The sequence below is a fragment of the Eptesicus fuscus genome, chromosome 14 (genome assembly GCF_027574615.1).
Source record: "Eptesicus fuscus isolate TK198812 chromosome 14, DD_ASM_mEF_20220401, whole genome shotgun sequence".
NCBI classification, from domain to species: Eukaryota; Metazoa; Chordata; class Mammalia; order Chiroptera; family Vespertilionidae; genus Eptesicus; species Eptesicus fuscus.
Window position 1 is genome coordinate 47,616,289 of NC_072486.1, and position 6,310 is coordinate 47,622,598.

Sequence of the window (6,310 nt, forward strand, 5' to 3'; positions counted from 1 at the left end):
GAGGTGACGTTTGAGCTGAGACCCAGGGATGAGCAAGGCTTGAGCTCAGGAAAGGAGAGGAGTGAGGCTTGCTTCTCAGTGGCCCAGGGACCTGTGACATCGCAGTCCCTGATGTCTGTCCGAAATGCAGAATCTCAAGGTTGGGCCGCAGACCTGCTAAACCGAATCTGCATTTTAAGAAGATCCCAAGAGAATTATTTCATGGGCACATTGGCAGAAATCAAAATATATCCTCTTCTGAAATACAGTCTGGAGACCAGGTTCTCTGGGAAAGTCTTAACTGAGTAAGCGATCCCTATATTGACTGCAGAATGGAGGCCTCCTGTGAACGAATCCACCCGACTGGTTAGGGACCAGGGAAGGGGATGGACAAGTAAGTTAGTTACAGTCGGGTTTGCGCAGTGGAGAAGGTCTGTGCAGGGCCCAGAGGGGACTGTCACAGCCTAGAACCTAAAGCAGCCTTTAAGGGGGACGGATGCAGGAGCCAGGAGGAGGAGGACGTGGCCTTTTTCAAGTGGAGGCATAGCCGAGGCATCAACCTGCAAGGTGTTTAAAAAACCCCAAGGAGAGGGAAGAATGGGTGAGGGTGGGAATTGAGGCTGGAAGAGGTAGGGCCAGAGGCCAGGGGTCTTTTTGCTCTAAGGAGTCTGGCCTTATCCTAGAACTTGGTGGGGAAGTGATATCAGTGAGATTTTAATCATGAAAGTGACAGTTCACATTTATTGGCCATTTAGCAAAAGCCAGACCCTGTGTGAGCAGTTTGCTAGTTTATCCCATTTAAGTGATCTGTGAGGTGGTTTCTAAGTGTGTTCATGTTACAGTTGAAGGGGGCGGGGGGCGGGTAGCCCCAGGTCTCATGTCTATCAGGGAGTTCTCAGCAGCTCCAGAGACCACTGCGTTTCTGTTAGAAGGTGGGTGGGCTCTAGCAGGGTGAGCAGTGGGGTCTCCAGGACTCCAGCTGATTGGAAGTTGAGGGTGGGTGAGTCCACCAAAGAAGACGGGTGGCATCCAGATTTCCGATTTGTTATTTAATTATGAAACGTTTCCATACACAAAACCAAAGGACATAATATAACCAACACCCACCTGAGACAGTTACCAAATTTTGCTACATTTTCTTTATCTGTCCATCCCCCTTTTCCTTTAATCACACAGCCAAGACATATCATGTCATCCCTACATTTTCTTTTTAATTTTTTTAGAGGAAGGGAGAGGGATAGAGAGAAGCATCAATGAAAGAGAATCATCGATTGGCTGCCTCCTGCACACCCCTTACTGGGGATCTAGCCCACAATCAAGGTACATGCCCCTGACCAGAATCGAACCCAGAGCCACACTCTATCCACTGAGCCAAACCGGTTAGGGCGCCCCTACATTCTTGAGCGCATTTTCCTACAGAACCACAGTGCCTTATCACAGCTAAGAATAAACAAGAATTCATCCAGTACCCAGTCTATAATAGGATTTCCCCATTTCCTCAAAAACATCTTTTTACAATTGGTCCGTTTGAATCATCGGCAGACAGTGTCAGCACTTTGTCTCTTAAGTCTTGTTCTAGAGCATTCCTGTCCACACAACTTGAACTCATTGCAGAAATGACGGGGGTCAGTTGGGTAGGTTCAGTTGTGTTTTGTATAACTTTGAGGAATGTTCAATTGTCACTGTCATTGGTGTGTCTGGAGATATATTGACACCTGGAGAGATCTAAGGACAGATCTGGTACCAGATCTTACAAAACTGATCATAGGTGCCATTGACCAGGTAGCAGGGATCTGGCGTGTTTTGTTAAAGCCTCAGTCCAAGCTGACTCCACGGTGAGCAGGTTACTTAACTCCTCAGAGCTTGCTTTCTCATGTGTAAGGGAAAGACACAGCCCTCGTCACACAGGTACTTGTAAGGGTTCCGTGTGATGATGTGGGCACGGGCTTAGCTTTGTTCCTGGCATGTGGTCATCACAGGAGGAGGGTGGGTATTGCTCCAGGTCACACAGAGCAGCTGAGTCCCAAGGTTGGAGTTACAGCTAAAGAAGCACAGCCATCTCCTGAGAGGTTTCTTCTAGCCTAGTGAGTGCTGAGTCAGGGACGTGATTCCCAGGGTGGGACAGGAAATTGGTGTGCAGATCCTTAGACACCGACTCCAAGCTCTGCAGAGCCTGAAATGCTAATTTTGAGGCCTTTTCCCTTTACATTGGGCCTCAGCTCTGCCTCTCCTGCCTGTTCTGATGGGCCAGGATGGGGCCATTGACCAAGCGTTGTGCAGATATAAGGTAGACCCTAATGGAGGGTGTGGGTCTATAGAGTCCTGAACCCCAGTTCTGGTCTAAATCAGATGCGGCAGGGTTGGAGCCTGGTGTCTGTTTCAGACGCTCCCATATCTGACCACATGTCAGCCCTGGAATATAAGTAGGACACATATGATGACCCCCATCCTATCTAATAAAAGAGTAATATGTTTGGATGTGGAGAGAGCAGAGCGCCTGAAGAATGGCTCCTTTGTAATAAACACATCCAACAGCAAGTTGGGCTTACACCTCACGGGTGGCAGGATACTGTGACCTTCCTGTGATATTATGTCCTATATATATATTTTTTTTTTAAAAAACAAGTAATATGCAAATTGACCATCACTCCAACACAAGATGGCTGCCCCCATGTGGACACAAGATGGCTGCCACAAGATGGCCAGGAGGAGAGGGCAGTTGGGGGAGACCAGGCCTGCAAGGGAGGGCAGTTGGGAGGGACCAGGCCTGCAAGGGAGGGCAGTTGGGAGGGACCAGGCCTGCAGGGGAGGGTAGTTGGGAGGGACCAGGCCTGCAGGGGAGGGTAGTTGGGAGGGACCAGGCCTGCAGGGGAGGGCAGTTAGGGGTGACCAGGCCTGCAGGGGAGTGGTTAGTCATCAATCAGGCTGGCAGGGGAGTGGTTAGGGGGTTATCAGGCTAGCAGGCAGAAGCGGTTAGGGACAATCAGGAAGGCAGGCAGGTGAGCAGTTGGAAGCCAGCAGTCCTGGATTGTGAAAGGGATCCCAGATTGGAGAGGGTGCAGGCTGGGCTGAGGGACAACCCCACCCCCTGTCTTGCATGAATTTCATGCACCAGGCCTCTAGTCATAGAATAAAAGAAATGGAAGTTTGAGAGGCTAGCAATTTGCCCAAAGCCACGTGGCCAGTAAATCAGGAAACCAGAAGTGGAAAGACCCAGTGTTTTCCGTAGCTCCAGCCTTTCCCAAAATGTGTTGGCAGAACACTTCTGAAGGAGGTTAATAAATGCTCCATTAAGGTCGAATTCTGTTTGTAATTTGGCTTGGGAAATACCGAACTTTAAAAAGTGCTTCTTTGGAAGAAGCTCTCAGAGCCTGTAAGGCTTCAGTGGGCCAGGGGCTCTGGGAAAAGATGGGGCTTGACCTGGCTTCCTGGCTTCTTTGACCCCAAACCGCACAGATCCAGGGGGCTCCTTGGCAATCCGCCCCCCCCCCCCCCCCCAGTGCCAAGCCTTGCTAGCGTGAGGGTATTTTCTGAGAACACCTCTGCCCTTAGCTCCTTCCCCTGGCCCTGAGGAAGCACGGATGCCTTTCCCACCCCGCCTATGATCCCTGACCAGCCCTGGGGTGGGAATGTGGGCCAGGAGCCCATGGATGAACCTGACCCTGCAGCCCATCGCAGTGCACGTCAATAGCAAGTTACAGGGGTATCTTACCCCGTCTTCTGATGCTGTCAGGTGGGACAAAGAGATGAAACCCTGAGAGGGTATGGCTACTATAATTTAAACTAGAGGTCCGATGCATGAAATTCGTGCAAGAGTAGGCCTTCCTTCCTCCAGCTGCCGGCACCGGCTTCCCTCTGGCACCCGGGACCCAGGCTTCCCTCACAGCCCCGGCTTCGTCTGGAAGGACGTCCAGAAGGATGTCTGGTCTAATTAGCATATTACACTTTTATTATTATAGATCAGAGGTATTTAAAGTACATCTGTGGGGCCCTAGCCACTCTGGCTCAGTGGATAGAACGTCAGCCTGTGGACTGAAGGGTCCCAGGTTCAATTCTCGTCAAGGGCATATGCCCGGGTTGCAGGCTCAATCCCCAGTAGGAGGCATGCAGGAGGCAGCCCATCAATGATTCTCTTCATTGATGTTTCTATCTCTCCCTCTCCCTTCCTCTCTGAAATCAATAAAAATATATTAAAAAATAAAATACATCTGTGGGACCGGTACTAAGGTAAAGAACCCTCCTTCTTAGAGTCTGCCTTGTTACCCACGTGACAAGGGAGGGCTGGGAAAGCGAAAGCCATGGGGAGCCCCAGGGGGCCGTGCACATGGTAACAAAACACCGTGTGGACGACCCAGTGGAGAACTGGAGATCTTGGGTCCACCCAGTGTGAGGGCCTCCCCCGATGCAGGTCCCCCTTACCACAACTCACCCTGCATGGAGCACAGTTCTCTAATTCAACAACTTCCCACGTTAGATTGTGGGATACTGTGGCAGAGAGAGGACAAAGGACCACTTGTTACAAAGACTGGGAAGGGGGCCTTTTAGAAAGAGGTGGCAATGGCTTGGAGGAGGAATTGTGTGCGAAAGGAGCCCTCCAGTCTTCCTGGATTTTCTCATGAAAAGAAAGTGGGCTCAGCTCTGATTGGATTGAAAACTGATGCCTCGGCCGTGGGTGCGATGGGAATCAAATCCTCTCTCTCCCCACCTGCTACAAAAGTGTCCTCAGAAATCATAGCTATTTGGGGGAATGGAGCCTCGAGAGACCTTCGGGGTCCCGGTTGAAAACTCCAGTGTTCAAGGAGCCCAGCAGGCAAGTTAATCACACAGCTGGATGTGGGCAATAGGGGGTGATGGTGACCGGGCATACTTTGGGATTCTGCATTCCACCCGAGGAGGGTACTTCTTGTCCATGGGAATCTGGTCCTGCTGCTGCTGTTCAGATTTTTAAAGAAAAGCCAGACATTGTGTGAAATCCCCCAATTAAAAAAAATTATTGATTGATTTCAGAGAGGAAGGGAGAGAAAGAGAAACACCAATTTGTTGTTTCACATATTTATGCATTCATTGGCCAATTCTTGTGTGTGTCCTGACCGGGGACTGAACCCACAACCTTGGTGTATAACCACCTCAGCTACCTGGCCAGGGCTGAAATCCCCCAGTTTTTAAATGCCAGATCTTGTTCAAATTGTTTTACCTATTATGTAGGTCACAGAAAAGACATCTGAGGGCAGATACAGTTAGAAATTGTAGACCTAGCCCTGGCCAGTTTGGCTCAGTGGATAGAGTGTCAGTCCTGGAACTGAAGAGTTGTGGGTTTTCTGGTCAAGGGCATGTACCTCGTTTGCAGGCTCAGTCTACACCCTGAGCAACCAAATCTCTGTGTATGTGTGTCTGTCTCCCCTGCCCCTTCCATTCCCTTCTACTCTATATATATATAAAAAAAAAAAAAAAGGAAAAATATCCTCAGGTGAGGATTAACAAAAACGAAACTGTAGACTTAAGTGAAACCCACTTTTGCATCACAGATTTGACTACATAACCCTCATGCCCAAAGAAGTCCTGGCTGCAGGAGGCCACTCGGACCCCCAGGGCTCTCGTCAGCTGGTGTTGAAGGCAGACCTCCCTTCCTCCCATGAGACTGTGGAAACCCTGAGGTATCTTTTATTTTGTTTGCAGGTTTTTGTTAGTTTTATTTTCACAATTCAAAAGCAGGAAGCTCTAGCCCTAGCCGGTTTGGCTCAGTGCATAGAGCATCTGCCTGTAGACCGAAGGATCCGGGGTTCGATTCCGGTCAAGGGTATGTACAGTGGTTTCAGGCTCTTCCCCGACCCGGGTCCCTGGTCGGGGCGTGTGCAGGAGGCAACCAACCGATGTGCTTCTCTCACATCGATCTTTCCCTCTGTCTTCCACTCTCTCTAAAAGATCAATGGGAAAATAGCCTTGGGTGAGGCTCCACAAGAGTGATGATTGATTTCTGGCCAGTTCTCCAGGTGGATGTTGGTGAGTCATAAGAAAAGGACATGGCTTCTCTGTGCCCTACTTTTTGGTATTCACACAATTTTAAGTGTTTCCACAGGGTTTTTTGTTGGTTTATTTTGATTCCCCTATTTCCCTAGAATCCGGGGCAGGACCATGAAGAGGCTGAGAGCAGCTGAGATACAGGAGGGTCCTTGTTCTTTAAGACCCAGGGAGTGAGCCAGTGCCCCAAGCACCTCACTCAGCTATCCTGGGCCCAGCCCCAGCCCCAGGGACACCTACAGTTAGGACTTTGAGAAACCAGCTCGGTTCTGGAGGAACACTGGGGAAGTGTGTGGCAGTAAACTCCTGACTT

General features: G+C 49.9%; 1 non-coding gene across 1 annotated transcript; it reads left to right on the top strand.

The window, feature by feature from the left end:
• The first annotated feature begins 2,453 nt into the window (after positions 1-2,453).
• LOC114227227 (small nucleolar RNA SNORA11) lies at positions 2,454-2,582 on the top strand. The gene has a single exon (XR_003613292.2). It is a non-coding gene; the product is annotated as a small nucleolar RNA SNORA11 (small nucleolar RNA).
• Positions 2,583-6,310: the final 3,728 nt, after the last annotated feature.